We start from the raw sequence: 23,788 nt of genomic DNA, 5'->3' as shown, positions 1-23,788 counted from the left end.
GGTGCTATTGAGATATGGTGGAACCTTTAGAAGGTGGGGCCTAGTGGGAGAAAGGTTATTTGGAGCATACCCTTAAAGGAAATATCTGAAGTCTGACTTATCCTCTTCCTCTCTCTGCTTCCCCAGCCACTAGGAGGTGAATATCTTTGCTTCTTCATGTCTTCCATACTATGGTGTTCTGCACGTAATTATAGATCCAAAAGCCACAGTGCCAAGAGACCCTGGTCTTTCAAACTATGTGCCACATTGAACCTTTTCTCCTCTAAGTTTATTTATATCAGTTTTTTCACAGTTATGAAAATCTGACTAACACACCTGTATCATACGATTTCCATTATGAAAAAATGTTATTTGAATACATATGTACCACACACTATACTCACTATGGAGATAGCAAGAATGAATGAATAATCTTTATTGTAGGATAGGTGTGATGCTAATGGCCACGTTTGCATGGGGAGACATGATACAAGAATAAATAATGAACCCAGCGTGGAGGAGAAAACTTTCTGGAGTGATAGAAGGAATCAAATGAAATGTGGATGAGATGTTAGCAGAGTGGAATGTATGAGATAAACTCCAGGCAATAGGGAACTACATAATGGCAAGAAGTACTGGGAAAATATAGTTATGATGCAATTTCATTTTATGTAAATCCAGATATGCAAATTCAAAGTAACTAAGTTTAAGAGGTATAAATAAATTATTGTTTGATGTACAAAATTTGAAAAGTGAAAAATTTCCTAAATGTAAGGGATTATTAACTTTAACCTTGATGAGTTAACAGTTTCTGCAATTTCATGTGGACACTTTAGCTGAGACAGAGAAATTCCTCCCTTCCTTTGTCTGAAGTTTATCTTCAAACTTCTGTGAGTGCATTTGGTGACTTCCATCCTATAATTTTAGTGTGCACAATTGTCTTAGTTCATTTTCTGTTGCTATTACTAAATACCACAGACAAGGTAAATTATAAAGAGTAGTTGTTTTTTTTCAGCTCATGTTTCTGGGAATACAATGATGAAGTGCTGCAAATGGGAAAGTTCTTTTTTTTTTTGGAGCCTCTTTGTAGATTCTCAAAGTGGTGTAGGGCATCACAGGGTGAGACAGAATGTACTAGGTCAGGTCTCTCTGCCCCTTTGTTTAAAAGCAGACTCCCATTTTTTACAATTCTACTCCTGTTATCTCATTTAACCTTAATTACCTCCATCCCATACTAAGATTAAATTTCCATCCTCTTAATAACTCACAATAGGGATTAAATTTCAACATGAGTTTTGGTGGGGCTTATGAACCATAACCATGACTGTACAAATTATTTTCCTGTACACTATAAAAACATAATTGAAATGCTCATTAAATAGTGCTCCTAGGGCTCAGGCTAATGCCTGAGGCAATGTTTCCAAATCTGAATTTTTGGAACAGGATTTGAATGTAATAAAATGACAGGAAGAAGTTCACCAATCCCCTATCACATGTTCTTCTGTAGATTTTAGGAAATGTCTGATGTGAACTAATAACAGAGCATCTGGGCAGCAGCATATGGAATGAAGCGTGTTCTACCAAGGTGAATTCACTGTTCCAGAGTGTCTTGACATATTTGTTTAGATTTATTCACATGGAAGAAATGTCATTAAATAATGCACCTTTTGAATGATATAGGCCTTTAGGGCACTTGTGGAAAGGCAACTCCCCAAAATTGATGGGCCAGAAGCACATAAGTGGAAGCTGCAGATAATTGGCTAGAGAAGAAAGAGAAGATCATGAGGCCTTATAAATCACATGAAGCCTATGGAATTCAGCCTTTGAGTGAATGAGCCAGATTTCTGTTTTAGAGAGATCATTATGGCAACAGTGTAGAGGAGGAAAGACTTCAGGCCTTATGTCCTGCTGGGAACCTGGTTTGTGTTTAGGTAAGAAGATGGGGACCTGTCAGCAGTGTCAGTTTTAGAGAAGAGAACACAATTTCAAAAATATTAAATCAATCAGTCAACAAATAGTATCTACTAGGAGCCAGCAATCATTCTGTTCCTTAAGAGGTAAAATCCAAAGCACTTGGTACTTGACTAGATATATTTGTTGAACAGAGTTAATAACAATCTGCTAGGGGAAGAGGAGAAGGCAGGAAGCTCCTTTTAGCTCAGCAGTTTTGTAGAGCCAGTTTTGAGAGGCAGACATGGAAGAAAAAGGATGAAACTGGCTCAGCAGACCAAACAAAATGATCCAAGGCCTGGGTGCTCCAGGTCAGAGCCTGTGAAGCGAAGCCAGCTTATTTAATTTAGCACTGGTGTCCACTTGTGGTAATGGAAGATTGAGCTCATGTCAAGGAATACACTGGGAAGAACTTAAAAGGACAAGATAAATTCTTTGGGTTTTATCCTGAATGCAATGAATGGTCACTGGAACATTTCACAGGAAAATTTAAAGTTGAGATGAAGAATATGTACTACAGGGAGAATCTAGTCTTAGAATATAGTTGGGTGCTTCATTTAAATATAAATTTCATCCCATATCAGTTATCTATTGATCCTTCTCCATATTTAGGTTATTTTGGAAGATTGCATCAAAATTTTTATGATTCACCCAGGGTATTATTATCTGGAATAGTGATTTTATATGGTTCTAGGATGCCAATTTTTCTTCTGTGTTAAGGATTTCAAATGAATTTATTAGTTCAGTTGTTCTGAATTATCATGTTATATTATTTTATGTCTCTGCAAATGTATATTCCACATCCAATATTGGTTACACCCCAAATAAATCATTTGCATTAAATCAAACATTTCATTATTCTTCCTCATTTAAAAACATAAAGAAGGTATTTAATTAAAAAAAACATTGCCAATTTCAGATCTTTTTTGTCTTTTAATTTGCAGTTTACACATTCCTACAAAAAGGTCAATTCATTTCTATGCTATTATAACTAATAATTTAAAAACATCTGAGGACCATTTTTTTTAAGACTAATATTGAAAAAACTTGTTTATTTCTATTCAATTTCTATCTAATGCTCTTTGAATGTTCTCCTGAATGCTGTGGGGGCTCTTCCTTTAAGCAATAGCATAAATTGTCTTTTACAGAACTACTGCCTCTAGAAAACCTTCAAGGATTAATTTTTCACTCTTTTCCCCCTTATTCAGTGTCACTTCAGAATCTAATAATTTTGTGTTTTTCTAAGTTGCACATATTATTTAGAAACAAAAGCAACAGTAGCATCTGTTTATCAGACTTTAAGAATAATCCTCCCTCTGCCACAGAACTGCAAATACACATAGGACTCAATCACTAATGACTGCAAAGGGTAATAGCTTAGATAAACATATGGCAATTTACTAGACTGGATGTTCTTTCTGGGTAAAAATATCCTGCCATTTATATTGAGTCCATTATAAAATATAAAGAGAAACATTCTGTACACTTCTCATGCTCTCCACAAAGTTCAAAGCCAAACAAAGCCCAAAGGTCAAAATAGATTTTAGAAGAAAAGTGAAAGAAGAGAAATACTTTGGTTACCAAGGGACAAACATTTGTACCCTGAATGGAGAGAAAGAACTCAAAGGGTGAAAAGATGGTCACTCCTTTGCATTCTCCCCAGGGCTGAATATTTGCTGTTCCTGAATATGGTAGAAAAACAGGTACTTATTAAATAAGGCAGTTTCCTTTGTGTCCAAAGAAAGACAAAGTCAGAAATGCTAAGTAGGCAGGGAGACATGGGGAAATGTCAGGTTTGAAGCTTACTTTTGTCCTCTATTGGCTTTGAGTGCCTCAGACATGTGGACAGGACTCAAATAGCTTATTTTAACAAACTTCTCATTTGTGGTTTTTGCCTTATTTTCTAGATTTGTCAGAGGAGAATTTTCTTCAGCCAAGTGTTTCCAGGTCAGTAACAACATAGTCTTATTGATCATTCTATTTTTCTATACGTGTGTGATGGAAAACTCCTGTCTGCAAGTTTTTCCTTTGGTATTCCATGCACAAAATGTCAGTTTTTCTGTGACCCATTTATATAGAGTATTTGTAGTTTTTCCATTTGTAATTATTTTCAGAAGATGTTGATCCTTTTGTGATCCACATAGAGAAAGCTGTGCTTGATAAGTGATGGAAATGAGAGTTCCAGTTGATAGAGTTAGAAATGGATGCATAATATTGCTCTTCTGAGTCACAACTTTGACAGAAAGTTCCTATATGACAATTGGGCACTTTAATGTATACCTGTAGTAATTGGAACCACAGTTGTTTCAACTGATGGCCTTTGTGACATTTTCAGAAAGAGAAAAAGATTGTCCTTAAAGTAACACACAAAAAAAGTACCATCCTTTGGAAGAAGTATTTAGTTTAATATCATGACATGGTAATCCTCCCTAGCAAGAATCAACCTGCAAACAAAATTACGAGTGTGAGCTTCAGTATCCTAGTATCGGAGGGATGGTGATTAGAAGACCTTCTTGCTACACTAGACCATCAATGAAAATTGGGGACCAAGAATCCATAGAGAGGAGACACAAAGGAGCAACAATGAGAGGGAGTGAGTGTGAAGAGCAGGACTCTCACTTCATGAGCCTGCAGTCTCTGCAAAAATAGACCTGGAGATTTTACCAAGAGGAGAGACCAAAAATCAGAAAAAATCAGCATAAAAGAGCTTCCAGTTAAGCTAGTAATTCAGACGGCAACAGTTCACGAAACAGATTGAGGGTTATCTGTCAGTTTTTCCTGAAATAAGACCCAGCCAGATACTGAGCTGCGTAAAATAGACCTATTCCTTAGGAATTACCAAAAGGAGAGGACAGGCAACTCCATTCTGTCCTTGTCTCCATAAATGACTTGTCTTACTTCCTTTTTCTGCACTCTTACTCCCAGACCCACTAAAAACACCAACATCCTAGATGACTGCTTGGGCATCCAAGGCAATGGCTATAGAAATACCTGATTCACAGCCCATCCACCCAGGATGACTACATAGGAAAGCCCTCCTACTGGGTCTCATCTCAGTGAAGTGGACTCAGAAAAGAGAGGTGGCCAGGTGAGGCCTGTCAGGTTCTCTAGAATTGCACAAGATCAGAGAATGGAACTTCAGGAGCCTGAGAATATCCACAGGCACTGTAAAGCTGCTTGTTACAGGCAGGCAGAACAAGAAATGAAGGGTAGTACTGGGCTTAAAGGACAGGTGAACATCCCTAAGGGATTTCATGATGTCTACCTGGAAACCTAAGTGGAGAGAGAGAAGTGAATGAGGTAATAGCAGAAAGGTGAGGTTTAGACAAACAGCTCACAAACAAAATATTGATGGGCTCTTGGTTTTCAAACATAATACTAAAAGAAGAAATAAAAGGCATGGGAGAGATGAAAGGAGAATGCACCAGAGTGCACACACAGCCTTCTCTCTTGTTATTTCTACCAAATAAACCAGAAGAAGAGATAATTTAGTGCCTCCATTTAACCATCATTGGCAATGTTAATGTGAGCAGTCAGTGAGTATTATAAAATATGTTTCCAGTAACTGGAGTTGATATGACCTTGGCAGAGTTACTTAACAATTCTCTACCCTTTTTTTACCCAGAAACTGCATCCCCTTGATTCCTCAAGTCCTTCTCAGTAGTTTTAAGAGATTTTTGAACCTTAAAAAGATATTTGTAATTAAATATAGCAAACATATCAATGTTACAAAAAGGACTAAGAGTATGGAATAAATTTTGATGGGGAGTTTTGTTACCACCTACTCTGCTGGCCATTCATAGGAATTAGATAAATAGATAGACAGATGATAGACACTGTCATTATAGAAAAAAATTCTCAACTCTATGGATATATTTTAAAATAGTAATTCTATTTATTTATTTATTTATTTGTTGTAATTGGACACAATACTTTTATTCCATTTTTTTTTTATTTTTATGTGGTGCGGAGGATTGAACCCAGGGCCCCGTGCATGCTAGGTGAGCGCTCTACCACTGAGCCACAATCCCAGCCCCTAAAATAGTAATTCTTTTTAAAACATTTCTTTAGCAATACATAGACACAATATAATTATTTTGTTAATTACTTTTTTAAATGTGGTGTTGAAGATTGAACCCAATGCCTCACATGTGTAAGGCAAGCACTCTGCCACTGAGCCACAACCCCAGCCCCATAAATAGTAATTCTTATAATTTTTATAAAAATATAAAGCTATAGGTCAAAGGGCAGTAATTAATTTAAAACATACTTTTTAATATAAGAAAAGAATGGATAGCATAAAGGAGTTCATTCACATACACTCTGCCATTATTCATATCATAGCCTTTTGTAAAATTCAATACTCAATACAAGATTCTATACATATAGATCATTTAGATCTATATGTATAGAAACTATAATCCAAAGGAAAGTATGAAAATTATCAGTTACAGGAGACAGAAAAATCTTCCCAGAGATTGTTTTTTGGCATTTTCTGATAAAACACTTGTACAAACAACTCCTCAGGAGTCTTAAGTTTTGTTGAAACAGCCTCAAATTCAGAATCTGCCAACCTGCAAATAGTGAACTTTTTGGGAGAGCATGGGAGAATAGTTGGAGGGAGTTGGAATTACTCAGGAAAACACACTTGCTAATGGCAGGCTGGGGGCCAGTGTTCCTGAGAAATTAAACTCAAGAGTTTAATGTACTGTCTTCATTTATGTTACTGCCTCCAGGTTTTTGTAGCTTATCCAAAGCACATCTATGGGTCTGCTGGCCCCCCACATTGAGCACTTGCTGTGTGTGGTGTGTTCTTGAAGGGTTTGGGGAAATGAAGCAATATTTCCAACAGTGGTCAAAAACAGGTCAAGAAGGCCTGGGTAGTAAAAGAGAAAACTTTAATTTCTTTTTCTTGGGTCTTAGGCAATCTAAGATTGAGTTTCTTAGCTTGCTGTGGTGAAGAAAGTTGGCATCTGTATTATGAAAGCAGGTTGAGAGAAAAACAGTAGGACTCCCAGAAAGTGTTCCCCAATCATGTTGTACTGTGTATCTAGCTATATATTTATCTCTGGGTTTCTTATTTACTATTTTCTTATTCCATGACTATGTCTTTAAATATCAAACATTTTAAATTTTGCTACCAAAACATGTAGTGGAGGGTCTTTTTATTTTTGCTATAAAAAGATACAGCAGGGACTTGGGTTGTGGCTCAGTTGTAGAGCACTTGCCTAGCATGTGTGAGGCCCTGGGTTCGATTTTCAGCACTGCGTATAAATAAAGGTTCATTGACAACTAAAAAATAAATGTGTCCTCATAAATTTATAAGCTAAAATGTATTTGATCCTCTTTGGATGTATGACACAAAGCATGCTCTATAACTTGGGTAAGCGTGCTTGACCTCCAACTGGATTATAAACAACTTCCCTTGCAGACCCTTTCAATTTAGTTAGAATTGATATCCCTGACAAATGCAACATTCTCCAAAACCTACAGAAAAACAGCTCTGAGTTTTTAGGGAAAAAAAATTCACGATAAACAAGATTTACAGGTTTTATGATTGTGTCAAACTTTAAAGAATGTGCACTGGATTTATTTACTCATGGAGTTCTCAAAACCTCAAATAGAGAATGAGGGAAGTAAATGAGCTCTCTGATTCCTAGCTCACACTCTTAGTGACTTTGACCTGTAGCAAATTATTTAATCTTTCCAAAGATTCATTTACTTATCTGTAAAATGAAGATACAAACACTTAAATCACAGAATTGGTCAGTGGATTAAATAAGATTAAAACATCTAAAACAGTAAGATTTTTTTCCATTTGTTTTGAGATGTATTTTGTATTACTATGCTGTCATATAATTTAGATTATGTCTTTGGCATACTGAAAATGTAGATGTAATTTTAATGTAGAAACAAAGCAGAAGTATTGCTGTTCAATTTGAATTATACATAATCACTCTCCTATTAGATGCCCCAGTTGAACTGCTCAGCAAATTTCTGGGAATTATCTGATCACTTTGTGCCCTTTTCATGTGACCTCAGTATTATCCTCCACTGTTCATAGATTTTTCTATTGGAATTTTATAGATCATTAAATGGCCCTGCACTAATGATGCCAATGTGTTTTAAAATATTGAAAGGTAAACCAATGCTTCCTACATACAGTGCATGCCGTTCCTGAGAAATTAAATTCCTTTAGAGGCATTGTCCTTTGTTCTCATATTACAGTGAGTTGAGTTGCCTGACTTGCTACTCAAGAGCCATCAGTATATCTGAGCTCTGAGTTCCCAGTCATGTACTTTACATCTTGTCATATCACCCATTTTCTTTGGAGTGCAATAAAAATCTTCACAGAAGTCACTACCTTGGCGATAGTTCAAGTGTTAGTTTCAGCCCATGAAAAACTCAAAGGAAATCAAACCATTTTTGGCTATTCAGAACCTTTCCAGCCTATTTCATAAGAGATCACATTTCAGAGAGATAGGGAGAATTTTAAATTCTTAATATATGACTTTGTGAGCATGCCCTTTGGATATAAGAGAGAATCATGACTGTAGGTAAGAAACTTACTGACAAACTGTGGTTTAACTCATTATTTTTTTTCAAAAGTAGGTATGATGTTTTCAAAGTTACTCTAGGCAAATTCCAAAAGCTGACAGCATGTAAGTCTGATTCTTATTTTGTGTGACAGACTTATTAGGTATGGAACCTAAGAGTTAAATAGTATTTGCTGTTTTCTTTTAGGTTCATATGATATCAAAGGTTTTCAGCCCCATTTCCATGTGGTATAAACAAGCTATTGTCAAAGTTTTCAGGGAAGGTATAGGGGTATACAAGAATAATTATCACTTTTAAATACTCTGCTTATGTAAGACACTGTGCACTGAGTGTATACCATGTACCAAGCTCCAAAAAAACACAGAGGGCCTCCGTCCTCAAAAGTGTACTAATACTTGGAGGTGCAAATGATGAAAGACAAAATTTATGGCAATAGATAAAGCAAGATGTACACTGCAAATGCTAAAGAAGAGAAGCTAGTGGGTTGTGGACAGGTAAGATGGCTTTTTTGAAAGAAAAGCACTTGATCAGGAAATTTAAATAGAGTAGGATTGGCCAAGAAGATGAGGAAAGGGACTTATGGAAGTAGGAAAGGAATGGCAAAGAGTAGAGTGAGTGAAGGACCTGTAAAATGATTGTTGTGAGTGAAGTAAATGAATTAAATAATCATTTTGGGCAAGCAGTTTGGATCAAGTAAGTCAAAACTCTGAATCTCTAATTTGACCTTGATGGATGTAACATAGATTCTTTAGCTAAGAAGGGGCAGTAGGAAAACAGATCCACAGGAAAACAACATTTACTAGTTTTACTCAGGATGGGTTAGAAAGGAAGAACATAGGGGTTGATCATGGGATAATCTAAGATGGTTACTGAAGACATAAAAATCATAAAAAGGGTGGAGAAGAGATGATCACAGAAATATTAAGAGGAAGAATGACAATACATGGTAGATATTCTCAATTATTAAGATAATTAGTCAATGAGGGAAATGTTGCAATAATTATGGGCTTTATAATTTAGAGTTAGAATCCCCTCTGGATTCTTGCCAACAGTAACATCAGGAAAATTATTACATTATTTGTACTTAAGTTTCCCCAAACCTAAAATGAAAATAAAGTTGTTTATGTGAGGACTGAACAAGCTAACACATAAAATTCCCAACAAATGCCTGATATTTAATAGGTACTCAAAAATATTATCTCCTATACCACTAAGTTAAAAGTAAAACATCCTATAATAGGGAGCTTGAAAAAACAAAATGGAAATCAACTTCAATCTTAATGGCTAGAAATTCAATTGGCTAGTTACTATGGTAACTTTAACCATAGTAAGAACTTCATAAATACTAGTTGTTATTACTGTTGTTGTTACTGTTAGAGGTGTTGGAAAAAATGGTAGAATGAATTCTGGAGAGAAAAAAGTCATGGTCATGAAATGAACAAGAAAAGTTAAAGTACAATTTTATCCCTGGTGTATTATGTTGCAATAAATTAAGATAATAACTGCAAAATCATTCCAAAAAATAGATATAGTCAGTAACCAAAGTAACTGGCTTTTTAAATTCTCATTTCTGGTCAGGACTCACTTTTAATTTAGGAGGGAGTAGGTAAGTAATGCTAGGTAATGCTCATTTAACCACTTGAACTGTTAAAAATGTATGACTTGTCCACTGTCACCAAAAATACTCCTTATGGAATACTAGTCCTTCCATGGAAGGAACAGAAAACCAAGGTACTTAAAATAAATGTAACTAGCAAACTATTTTAACATAGGGGAAAATAGGAAACTATAAATGAACAAAACACAGTTACCTGTGATGATTTTTCATAAAGCCAAACACCAAATATTGGCTTTCTCTTGTATTAGAAAATTAATAAATAGTTTTGCAATGACCTGAAGTCTTGGATAAAGAGAATAAATAAATTATTGACACATGAGGAATAGACAATTCTCCATCCACTGTTGAGATTTTTATTCTTTGTGGAGCAGATGATCTAAATAATGCAGCCAAAAATAACAGGTAGGTTTTATTGCATTAAGCCATTAAAAACATTAAGCATCTACAGTTTAAATCATGTTCAAGATAACAAGCCTTAAAATAACTTTGGATTTTTTTACACTTGTGAAACACCTTTGCCCATTTTAAACAATATCAAAGCACAAAGAATAATGTGTAGATGAACATATACTTAGGGACAACACAGAAGAGACAGATTGGAAGAAACAGCTGCTCTTTATGGAGATGGTTTAACATAGGGCTATTAAATCATGTTGGTAGACTCAACTGATATGGATGACATCACCTTTTCTGAGGCCAAACAAAGCTTGGGTCTAAGTTGTTGTTGCTTTAAATCTGATCTGATAACCTCACATGTTCTACACATTTCCATTTACCAAATGGAAGTCAACTACAAAGAACTCAAATACATTACTCCTCCTATAATTGTCATATGCATTAGTCCAATTATAATTCAAATTGAAGTCTAATAACACCGATTCAATATTTTATGCATTTATCATATAATAAATGTTTACATAGGTCAAGGAAGAGTCTGTGATTTAGGAAGGGATAAAGTAGAATGTATTACCTGGGTTATCAATTGAGGAGATAATATAACTGTTCAACATTGTTGTGTTTTAAAAATGTATTAGTACATTATAGTTATACATAGTATTGGAGTTCATTTTGATATAGTCATAAATAAATATATATATATATATATATATATATATATATATAGTTTGCTCCATTTCAATCCCCAGTACTTTTCATCCATCCCCTCCTCCTACCCTTGATCCTCCCCCTCTACTCTTTTGGTCTTCCTTCTATTTATTTACTTATTTTTAATAGATACACCGTGTTTTCATATTCAAGAGGACTGCATGGGATGACTTGTGGCATACAGGCACATAATTTAAGGCAGGTACATAATTTACTCCCTAATTCTTCTCCTTTCCCTCCTTTCCTCCCTTCTAATTTTGAGATGTATGGTATTAAGTTATAAATAAGATGTGTTTTTTCACTTTAAAAACTTTAGATACCAAGTGAAAACTACATCTTTTTATCTGTCTTCCCCAATATCCTGCTTCCCTGGAATAACTACCATTAACATTTCAGAATCTGTGCATGTACCTTGACAGTTGAATAAATGCTCAAACCATTAAGTCTATAGTGCATTTTAAGAATCCCTTAAATTCATAAAAATCTTCATCCTTCTTGAATAATTTAAAATCATAGCCACTTTCCTGGATATGAAGCATGCATATATAAAAAGTGGGATTATGTCTTCACTTAATGTTTGTAACTTACTTTATTAAAATTCCACATTGTCCCATAGTCTTTCTTTAGTATCATACATGGAGATTTACTTCATACTATTCAATATCCTCTCTTTAGATGAATCCTAGTTATTTTTCAAAAGATGGGTAGTTGTTTAATTTCCTTGCTTAAAGACACACTTTGTTATGCAATTGTATCACTATTTGTACAGGTAAAAGGAAGACATGATATATCAAAGACTTCATAGACTTTTATTTAAATGCATTTTGGAACATCCATTTTAAAAAAATCTCAATGTCTTATACTTTCAATTATTCATATTATTTTTAATAGTATTTGCTTCTTTAGGGGGAACTACATTGTCTCTTGTTCTTGCATCTTAGCCTGGCTGCACTTGGGCATCAATGAAGACCTGTGTACTATTAATAGTTTGTAGGGCAAAAAAGAGGATATAGTAGAAGAGAAAAATGTTCAAACCTTGAGTCAAGAATACAGAGAACATTGGTACTGCCATTGAGTGTAATAATACAATTAATTAGTAATAAATAGTGTATTTTTGATAAATCACTAGATAAATAAATATGCCTCTGGGGTTTTGATTTTCAAACAAAATCTATCTTATGTAATCTCACTTCAAATTCAGATACTTGCAAAAGAAAATGTAGGGTATAAGTATGTGGTAGGAGTGTAATCGGCAAGAGATAATTTCAGAAAAAAGATATGGCATGGCAATATGCTATTATGGTAGTCAGAATGAGACTAGACAAATGAGAAGAAATGGAGAAATAAGAGGGAAAGAAAAAGGGGAATTTGATCCTTGAAGACACTGAAAGATTGAAAAGGAAAAAGGTATACTATATGTAGAATATAAAGGTATAATTTTAAGGTGCAACCCCCAGCCTTGTCTCCCCAGAATCAAAAGACATGGTATGAAAACAGATATAGTGGGATTGGGGTAGGAGAAGAGTAGAACTAGTAAATCACAATGACTAAGGTCTAGCCAGGGCCAGGCACAGAACAAAGAAGATGGGGTACTCAGCAGATTCTTAAATTGACTAGTTCATATTTTGGCTCTACTAAACTATGATAAGCAGCTGCAATTGGATTATTTGTATATAGGTTTTGGACTCAATGAAGCAAACATATGTTCCCAAAGAATGAACTGAGTCCAAGAAAGATCAGTCACTCAGCTAAGGAGGAAAAGCCAGACCTGGAGTACTCTCTTCTGACTCACTGAGCTGGATTTCCCTTAGCTGGGATCATACTGTCTAGACTCAAGAAAACCTCCTCTTTGTAAGTAATATTAGAATCAAGGCTAGATACAGAATAATAAGCATTTGTTGGTCTATTTTTTCTTACTGTGTCCTGGAGTATTTTATATTTTATTCCAAATTCATTTATAAATATATACTTTACATATGTACCTCAATTTCATATTATAAATAAAATTAAGAAAAGAACTAAGAAATTCTCCTTTCTCATCAAACTTGCATTCTAGCAACCTCAAGCCTACTTTACCTAGCTATTTTTTGACCAGTAAAGATAACTGAATTCGGACTGGGGCTGTAGCTCAGTGGTAGGGTCCTTGCCTCGTATGTGGGAGGCACTGGGTTCAATCCTCAGCATCACATAAAAATAAAGATACTGTAAAAAACTAAATAGAGCTTTAAAAAAAGATAACTTTATTGTCAAGAGTTATTTTGGTCTATATGAGGTTCAGTTGTATTCTCCACATGTTTACACTTTCTTGAGATGTTCAAGAAAATGAGTAATCGTACTTTACCTGCTTAGTTCATTTAGAACAATATCTTCCAAGTTCATCCACATTGTCACCTACTGCAGACTTTCCTGCTTTATTAAGGATGAATAATGGCCCATTGCAGGAATATATCACATTTTACATGTGATATTTAAAATATTCCAATTCATATAAACAATGAGTAGAATGGTGTTTTCCAGAGGCTGTCAGGAAGGGAAGAAAGAGACTTGTTCAAGGACTCTAAAATTTCAGACAGTAAAGATGACTAAATTTCAGAAATAATTTGTAAATTATTATATCTATACTTGACAATACAGCATGTTGAACTTAAAAATTTTGTTAAGGTGATAGATCTCATGTTTTGGTTCTAGTTACCACAGTGAAAAAAAAGTTCCAAAACAACAGAATAGGGGCATAAAAAATTTTTGGAGGTGATGGATATACTTGTTATCTTGATAGTGAGATAGAAATAGGTATGTATATATTCAAACTCACCAAAATGTATATATTAACTCACAATAGCTAAACTATAGAACCAATGTAGATGTCCTTCAACATATGAATGGATAAAGAAAACAGGGTATGTATGCACAATGGAATATTATTCAGCCTTAAAAAAGAATGAAATGATGGCTTTTGCCTCTAAATGGATAGAGCTGGAGAATATCTTGCTAAGGGAAATAAGCCAATCCCCCAAAAAAACAACAGTCAAAGGTTTTCTCTGATATACAGATGCTAACTCACAATAAGGGGTGGGAGTAGGGAAGAATAGAGTCACTATGTATTAGGCAGAGACAAGTGAAGGGAGGGTAGGAGAACAGGGGTAGTAAGATAGAATGAATTGGTCATTATTACCCTATGTGCATATATGACAACGTGACTTGTGTGATTCTACATCATGTACAACAAGAATGAGAAGTTATATACCATTTATGTATGATGTGTCAAAGTGCATTCTACTGTCATGTATAAATAATTAGAACAAATAAAAAGTACATACTAAATATACGCATTTTTGTATATCAGTTATATCTCAATAAAACTATTAATCAAAATGTCTTTCCTTATTTACATGTTTTGCAAAAGGAAAGTGAAGGTGGTAGGATGGCAGGAATTAAAACTGCTAACCATTACAAAGGCAAATATGGTCTTACCCTCTTATTTTCTATTACATCCCAGCCAGCTGCCCATCCCTGGGGAAGGTAGCTTTTGGTTCCTAATCAATCTTTATTGGCATATGTACATGCTCCCTGGGTCTGTATTGCCAATCTCCATGGCAAATTCATGCTTCCCACTAGCTACTCAAGGAAATTTCTAGGGTGCAGTGATGAGCATGTTTGCACAAACATTGGCTTCTCAAAGATTGTACCACATGATGCAATATTTCAAAATATTTGTTTGTGTCAATCAGGATTTTATTGTAGCCTCTTCTTTCTTTCCCTTCCTCTTTCTTTTCAAGGTGCTAAACACAGGTATTTTGTGTTAGGACAGCCTGAGTTCAGTCTTGCTTCCATCTACTGAGTAAATAGTAGTGTAATTTGTAGTATATTTTAAGTCTCAGTCTCCTTAAGAAGAAGGGTAAACTTAATTCTTTTGTGTGAAAATTAAATTTGATCACAAATGCAAAGTGATTGGCATACTATTTGACATGATGATACATTTAGGTCAAGTTGGTTGCACTGAAAACTGGCAAACCAGGCAGGTCAGGCTGAAAGTATCGAGCACAGAGAGTGTCCCAAAGCAGTGGAGAACTGCAGGAACTGCTAGGTGCAGCTGTCAGATGATCTCCAGGGAACTGTTGGAAGCAGCTGGCTACTGATCCCAAGAAGGCAACATGAGAGTTGCTACCACTAGGACCTGAGGGTTCTTGACATTCAATCTCAGGGCTATTAACACTAAGATCTGAGATCCATCAGTTAGTCCTCAGACCTCAGAGCTGGGAGATGTTCTTTGCCTCTTTGTGACTTCTCTTCACAACAGGCCCTCAGATTATTGATAAGGGAGATGTTTAAGGGGCACAGATCATGGAGAGATGTAAAGAGAAGATCCCCTAAACCAAGAGAGGCCTTTTCCATGAGGTGATGAGTTGGGTTTTGGGATATTGTCTGTTTTCTCCCAGGATTGGGGGGAGGAGCAGTCAAAATTTGGAAACAAGACCCAATAGATGGATGCTTGTGCGTCCTGGCAACCCCAGTTCTCCCATCTTGGTTCTCACTGCATGGAGGTGCACAGACAACGTGGCAGAAGGCAGCAGCTGGAGAAGATTTTTTTCCTACCAAACTGCCTTTATTCCCAGTGACAGTCAAACAAGGTACATCTTCCCACCCAGGATTGAACATTGTGAACCCTCCTCTCAATACCTCCCACAGGCCCTTTTTTCCTGACAACCTACAGGAACTGTCCTGTGTGAGGAAGAACCTTTGGCCTTTCCAGCACAGGATGAGGCAAAGGTGAGATCTTGCCTGAGGGGCAGCCACCCCAGAGGTCACCAGCCACCAGGACTGTCCTAAAGGCCTCTTCTTCTTTTGGTTGCCCAATGACATGCCCTTCCTCTTTTGAGGCTGTGAGGTTCAAACCAGCTCCAGATCCACATCTTGCCCTCTGGTGGCCTGGAGGGGAGACCCAGAGCAGGGCATCTTTTCCACATTGCATGAGCATCCAGTGAGAGCACTCTTCATGGACATGGCACCTGAAGGAGGGTGGCAGCTGAGGCATTTTCTTTGGGGAAAGTGGGGCCTGGAGGGCTTGATCTTCTGAGCAGAGGCTTTCCATTCTAGGAGTCTTGCTCTGCGACAGTCCCCAGGGCAGTAGGTACTGCTTGGAGCTAAGGAGGAAATCCAGGCTTTGGAGGTCATTGTTCACACTATAGCCATTGGCTGTCTTATGTAGCCACCCAAATGAAGTGGCTTTTCTGGGACCCACCATGCCTTTGTTTCCCAGGTTTAAGGAGGAGGATCTGTGGTTCTGGGGAGGATGGTTGGAGTGGATGTCCCCCAATGAGGAAGACCAGTGATGGCCTTGGAGGATAGCAGTGTCCTTCTCCTCTTCACAACCTGGAAAGCCACATCTGTGGACCAGTCCTCTATGCTGGCCCCTTGATCAGTGCAATGTTTCTGCTTCTCTGCACCTTGGTTGGCAGCTGCCTCAAAAGACTTTTTGTCCAGTTGGAACATACCATGAACTTGAGGCATCTGCAAAGGTGCTTCTTCACAAGATAAAGGAGGATATGGACACTGGCCAACTCTTCTTCATGCATGAAATGGGCCATAGGGACTAGGACAATCATATTTCAGTGGGAAGTGGAGCTGTCACTCTTCTTATTCTCAGAGAGACACGCTGAGTGCCTGCTGGCCACCCTCCTGGGCTTCCTTTCTGCTTGATATCCTGAGCCCTTCCATGGCTCTTGTGTCTCCTTCCTTTTTTTTCCATCCTACATCCTGTGTCCTGGAACAGACTCACTCAGGAAGCCATCACAGACAGGATAATGACAATGTCCTGTGGGCCACATGAGTAAGGTCCTGTGCCTTCCTCATCTACCTGCTATCCCTTGCTCCCCTTTCCACCTGTGGTCACTCCCTTTCCTGTATATTTGTGTCCCTTTGTCTCCTAGTCTGCCATGTATTGCTCTGTGCCTTGGTGTCTATTCTGAAACCCTGGTAAACCTTGTGTCTCTACCTCCTTTGTTCTACCTGGTGCCCCTTTCTCCTTGTCTACCTTTTGTTTCGTCCCAACCCCTGTTGTTCCTGGTGTCCCTGCACTTCTTTATCAGGTGTCCCTGCCTCTCTTCTGTATCTCCTACCCCTGGTCTACTGGGAGACCTTCCTTCTGCTTTCTATCTGGTCAGTGGTGAGTCCTTCCTTCTGCTCCAGCTTTTTTGTTAGGGCCAAGATATTTATATGTGGTTTGGAGGAAAGTAATTTGATCAGGCAGCAGGGATGAATCATATTCTCTACCTGGGGATGAGAAGTAAGAGAGTGTGAGTGACCTTGGGATAAAATGGCCCCAAGTCAGGAGTTCTTCTAGGAGAAAGAGGAAGCACTAACAATCCCATGCTCATCTGCACCATGGGGTTGTAATATCCCAACTACCAGCTACACCCATATACGAGTCCACATGTGTGCATACACATTCTCTCTCTTACACACACACACACACACACACACACACACACACACACACACACACATATATACACATAAAATGCTGAGATTCTAGGCCAGGAAGCTCAATTTGGAGGAGGATGTTGGCACTGGAAGACCCCTGACAACTGCATCCTTGGATTCTCTATCTCCTCTGTAGCCTCAAACTCCATGAACCTTGGTGGGATTGGGGTAAGGGAGGCACAGGCTGAGCTGAGAATCAGGTTAGCCATAGAGGGCAGATGCTGGTGTGTGATTCTAGGCTATGGAGTATTCTAAGCTACCAGTCAGGAGCTGGTGTCAGGGATATGGAGCTGTGTTCTGGGGTGGGTCAGGCCAGTCCCAGGAGGGATCTGCTACACAGGAATAACAGCCATTCTCAGGAAACACTACATCAACTATTACCTGAAAGGAATCAGATATGAGGGACCCAGACAGGGCTCCTAGCTGTCCCTAGTTCTAGCTCTCTCCTGTTTCTTCCAGGAACCACACAATCATATTACTTCTAGAAACTGGTCAGGGATGTGATTTATTTCAGGGAATATCAGGGGTCCTGAGACAAATCAGGGATATTGAGGCTGGGACCATGGGCCTTGAAAGGATCCCCTGGGAGACCAAGTTACAGGCAGGGTCATGTAGAAATGGAAGCTAAGCTGAGATCATTGGGTTGCTTCCAATGAGGGCAGGTTCTTCCTTTCCCTTGTTAGAATGGCAGGGATTGCATAGAGCAAAGGGAATAAAGACGAGACACATATCCTCAGGGCACCTGAGGTGCTGGCTGGCCCTGTCCATGCACTCCCCACCACCACTCTCTTCTATAACATCAGGCTGAAGTAATGGACACTTTCATGAGTTATAATTGACCCCACTCCATAAAGAGTTACCAGTGCCCAAGCAGGTGGTCTGAGTGAATCCAGTGCTACTTTTCCCCTCTACAGAGCCAGCAAAGCAGAATCAGACCCTCTTGCTTCGCTGGTTATTCCCTCAATCCTGATCCTGAACCACAAGGCAGAGTTGGAATCAGGAGTATGGAGCCTGGAGTTTCTGGGATTGTTGCAGAGAGAATGCCCAGGCCTCCAGCTAGAGGGAGCTACTATTTGGAGAGCTAGATGCCTTGGAGCCAAACATAGGTAGGTAGGTGACAGGATGTACCATACCTTGCTGTGCAAACCATGGTCGCCCACCAGTAGGCTGGTGTGCTGCCATTCCTGCAAATCCTTCCGCAGGCCCTCTCCATGGTCATGGTGGGCTCCCGTCAGGACAGAGCCTGAAGCACTGGGCTGGAATTTACCAGGATCAGTGTCCATGAGGTCACTCTTCTTTATCAGCAGACCAACAACATAATTTCCTACCTTTGTTACATTTGCCCCATCATGTTCAACTCAAAGTATCGATATTGGGACTCCAGGACACCTACACCAAATATGAACACCGAGAGCTGCATTGACCAGCATGATTGTGCTTGGATTCCTCAATGATACGGTAAACTATGTGCTGAAACTTTTATCCTCCAACATTTACCTGTTGAAGCCTTTATTCCCACAGGGATGGTATCTGGTGATTGGCTTTAGTGCTTAGAGGGTTAGATGAGATCCTGAAAGTGAGGCTTCATGAGGACATTAGTGTTCTTCCTGGAGAAGGATACACTGCAGAGATGTCAGTCATGTGAGGGCACAGGTAAGCCAGCTGTCTTCTCAAGCAAGGAGAAGAGAGAGAATTCATGGGACTTTAGGTTAAGTACCCTTTACCTTGGAATCCTGACTCCAGAACTGTGAGAAAGGAATGTCTGTGTTTGTGTCTACATGTTCCATAGAATTGTATGGTGGACCAGGCTGACTAAGACTGTGCACAGAGTGTCCTGGGAGCACAGTTATAAACTGGAGCAAAGATGAACATCCCCATCCAGTATCCAAAAACAGCTTCCCCATGAGTGCCATATCACCAGAGGGTCCCGATCAGGAATTCATGGCAATGTGTATGGGTATCTGTGTTGTCACCAACACCCCTAACTCCATTTGTGGTTGCGATGTCCCCTGTGCTGGGAACAATCAGGTCTATGGTGGAAGGTGAAATGATTGGAAGAGGCAGGTACCCCCAGGAACCTCCTCTGACCTTGAGTCCTTCATGTGATGGTGATGCTCATTGGAAACAAAGATTGCCTGCACAAAGATGGGCACCTGACATAAGGCACATTTTATTCCCTAGTGTGAGGGGAATATATCTGGGAATGTAAGTGTCTCAGCTTGTCCCCTCACCCTCAGGACCTTTCTTTCAGTTCCCCTACATCCCAGCCTCCTCTTTCCAACCTGTGTTTTTCCTCCTCAGAGCTCAAGGAAGAGCCTGAGGAGAACACTCACTCAAGGAAGCAGGAAAGCACTTCTACATCAGGAGTCTGAGGAAGGTACCTGTGGACCAGGGTCTTGAAGCACTGCCAGCGCTAGAAGTTTTCATAGATGCTGTGAGGTCTGCTGGAGTCATGTGTTAGCACCACAGCTGGGAAGGTGGGTAGTGCGCCCTCCTCATATACTGTACTTGGCTATTGGTGCACTTCATTGGGAACATGATTTTAGGTGGGTCTGTTTTGTGTAGTGCAAAGATAACTGGTTGTGCCTATAGGGTATTCATTGGGTATATATGAGCAGTGTGTTTTTTGTATAGGTATTTGCCTGGCCCATGTTGTATGTGTATGCTCAATTGTGTGAAAACACATGAATATTTAGGATAAATAGGGTATTTTTCTCCAAACATTTATTTAGTAACAGGTGGTTTCTCTATATGTTTAAGGTGGAGATATCAAATGTTCACCTGTTCAGAAGCCATGTAGTGCATTTTTGTGTGGAGACGTTAATGTGGTTTTGTTTGTGCATTAAGGTTGGAATTCAACTTAGTACCCTGGGAACAGGTGAATTTTGTACACATACTTTTTCTGTGCTTGAGCTTCCATGAACCAGCTATGATAGCTGATGCTGTCCGACCTCTCAGTTTAATGTTCAGTGGCATCAGGTCTTAGTTTGAAATTAGTCTTGAGATAGGTATACCTCATGAACTAAAAGTCAAAGCTTTCTTTCTTACCCCTATATATTGTATCTTACTGTTTACTAACAAACCTCTTGTATGCATGTGTGCATTCATGATTGTTGTGCATGTGTGCTCACAGTTATTAATACTAGACATTCATGTGAAGTAAATGTATTCAGACAACAATGTGTTCATATCTTGGAGATTGTCCATGTATTGTGAATGGGGCATCAGGGACCCTTTTGGGAAAGTGTTTATCCTGATCATTCTGACCCACAGCATTGCTCCTAACAGGGATAGTTAATTCTTCAGGGGCAAAGAATCCACATGTCTATTGATTTTTGTTCTTACTTATTCAGGTGGGTTCAGCAGTGTATGCTACTTAGGCAAGCAGGTTATTCTGCAGCATATGTGTGGTCTAGAAGTCTCAGTTATAAGATAGCTGTGGAGAAAAAAAACTTTCAAATAGGCATCATGTTTGTGATGGGCAGCAAGCAAAAAAAAAAATGTGGGGTTTTCAAGAGAGGAGGTGAGTTGGGAAAAGTCCTTGTCCATGCTAACACACTGAGCATCATCTGGGCAGTGACAGATGCTGGTGGCTACTCTGAGGCTAAGCTGGTGGATGAAAACACTGTGCTCCACAGTGTGAGGCTGCTGAAGCCTGCAGAACCTCTCCCCAACTACCACATGTGCCCTGGGTGGTGTTTGCTGGTGGAGATCAGATAACCCTTCTTGGAAAATCTGAGGCTTCAGGGCTAGTCAGGACCTCCAGAGCCCCCAAATCCCAGAGAAGATTTGAGTTTATGTTTTGGTAGCTATGTTCCATTGGGTCATATATTGAAGTAAAATTCTCTTTTCTATTCTGAAGGGTAAGGATTCTCTTCCTGTGGGAAGCAAATCCCTACTTCAGGTTTGTCTCACAGTGTGGTGCCACCTTCATTTTTTCTATTCCCATTGAGTGGCTGACCTATCAGTTGCATGCTCAAGGTGGTAACCACGGTACCCCAAAACATGCCCTTCCTTACTGGGACTCACCAAAGGTTTTCTGTGTCTAGCTCCTTCGGCTGATTCTCCTTCTGGCTGTGACTCAGGGATGGTTCCTGAGCAGGATAGGATGGTACGTGTGTGTGTGTGTGTGTGTGTGTGTGTGTGTGTGTGTGTGTGTGAGAGAGAGAGAGAGAGAGAGAGAGAGAAATGGTAGAAGGAATAAGTGAGGGAATCTCAGTCTCCTCTGAGGGTTGGATAATCACCATCTGAGAAAGACTCATGAGTTAAAGTTTGGTCTCTAGTGGATAGTGCTATTGGGATGTAAGGGGAACTTTTAGGAGGTGGGATATATTTGATGTTACTCATGTCATTGAGTTGTTCTTCGGAATGGGATACTGGAACCTAAGCCTTTCCCTCTCCCTATGACCTTTCTTTTTCACTTTTCTTCCTGGCCATAGTTTTTCTCCAGCATATTATACTGCCCAGCTTCAGGTCCAAAAGCAACAGGTTCAAGTAGTCATGGATTGTAACCTCCAAACAATGAGTCCAAATTAATTATTCCTTCATTTATGTTGTTGATCTCAGATATGTTAATACTGTGACAGATGACTGACTAACCCAGAAAAAATGGTGTGAATAGTGTGCCCGTTTTTGTTCAGGTGACTCAAAAGTCTTTGGAACTGGTTTTCAGGATATATTGGCAAAGCTTGGAGAAACAGGCTAGAGAAAGCCTAGAGTACTAGAAGAGAGCTTTGTAGGTAATGCTGATTTGAGGTTTAGAGGTGAAATGATTGGGTTTTGAGAGCTTAATCCTAATGAGTGCATTAAACTACTGGTATGAATTAACTGGATGGTAATTATAGGCAAGTAGGGTAGACCTAGAAGTATTCAATCCAAGGGGGCATGCCTTTGGGGTTCATAGTTTGTCCCTGGTGAACAGAGTTCTCTCTCTGCTTCCTCATTGCCATATCCTGAGCTGCTTTTCCACTCCCTACATTTCCACCACTATGTTCTGCCTCACCTTGGCTTCAGAGCTATGGAGTTGGTGGTCAGTGGAGTGAGACCTCTGAAATCATGAGCTAAATAAACTTTTCCTGCTCTAATTTTTGTTGTTAGATCTTTTAGTCACAGTGATGTACAATGCAACTAAAACACAGACTGATTAATCCAGCAGAGAATATTTCAAGGCAGTACAGCATCTGAGATGGACTGGGTGTGTCTAGTGCTTTCAGCCTGATTTACAGTGATGCTCAGGAGCAAAAGCCAGAGTAGAAAGACTTAAATTACTTGCAGGCTTTTCAAAAAAGTAAACCTTGTAATATTAGGGCCAAGGATGGTGCGGTTGTTAAAGATAGTTCTGTTATACAGAAGCTACCTTTAGGCATCTCAGGAATGGGAAGGACCCCACCTTCAGAAGGCTCAAAAACTTGTGGAGAGTGTCAGGGTGCCTTGCTTGCTTACGGCAGCCTTGTAATACTTACATCAATATTCATTTTTCTGTGTAACTAAAACCATATGGGCTCCCCTAGGCCTTGGTCCAGGTGGGCCTGGCTAATGTTCTGGTTCATAGCTTACCTTGATATTATCCATGTGATGCTGGTTGTCAGGCTTACAGAATGAAGAGTTGTAGGGTTGTGAAGGTTTGCATAGATACTTCAGAGGAAAGGCTGGTGACCAGGAAGAGCATGTCACAGTCAGAGCGTAATCCAGTAGCACCAGAAACAGTGATTTGTCAAACTGTGAGAGTGGAGCCAGTGTTGTGGTGGAGACCTCAGTAAGTTAGCACTGTCAGGCCTATGAAATGCCTGCTCAGGGAAGTGAAAGTCAGTGAGCACACCAGCTCTAGGGAGTGATCCCACATCAGACCAGGCTGGAGGGATGAGGATGCTCAAGCTCTCAGGGACCCATATCACACCATCAGGTGCCCTAGTTTCACACCTGGAGCACTAGACTTGACATGTTCCTTGCTGTGCTTTTTCACTCTCCTCCTTGCTGGTTTCCTGTTCTTCCTTTTGGGGCTAGTTGTGTTTCCCCTGTGCAGTTGTATCTTGGAAAAATGTTAACTTTCTTTTTGATTATGAAAGAGGATTTCAGCTGATGTAACTAACTTCAAAAGGT

The 23,788-nt window shown here is 39.1% G+C and overlaps 1 long non-coding RNA gene across 6 annotated transcripts in view; it reads left to right on the top strand.

The window, feature by feature from the left end:
* The window catches only part of LOC120885696 (uncharacterized), a 79,768-nt gene that overhangs the window by 19,290 nt on the left and 36,690 nt on the right, over window positions 1-23,788 (top strand). For 2 of the 6 annotated variants that reach the window (XR_013424014.1, XR_013424009.1), the window contains exons 4-8: window positions 3,837-3,876; window positions 11,339-11,411; window positions 12,116-18,795; window positions 18,892-19,147; window positions 19,991-20,166. This is a non-coding gene — a long non-coding RNA (uncharacterized LOC120885696). The remainder of the gene's footprint in view (window positions 1-3,836; window positions 3,877-11,338; window positions 11,412-12,115; window positions 18,796-18,891; window positions 19,148-19,990; window positions 20,167-23,788) is intronic. The other 4 variants (XR_013424011.1, XR_013424010.1, XR_013424012.1 and 1 more) reach the window with 4 other exon arrangements.

Source organism: Ictidomys tridecemlineatus, chromosome 7 (genome assembly GCF_052094955.1).
Source record: "Ictidomys tridecemlineatus isolate mIctTri1 chromosome 7, mIctTri1.hap1, whole genome shotgun sequence".
Classification (NCBI taxonomy): Eukaryota; Metazoa; Chordata; class Mammalia; order Rodentia; family Sciuridae; genus Ictidomys; species Ictidomys tridecemlineatus.
This window is presented reverse-complemented; position numbering and strand designations above follow the sequence as displayed.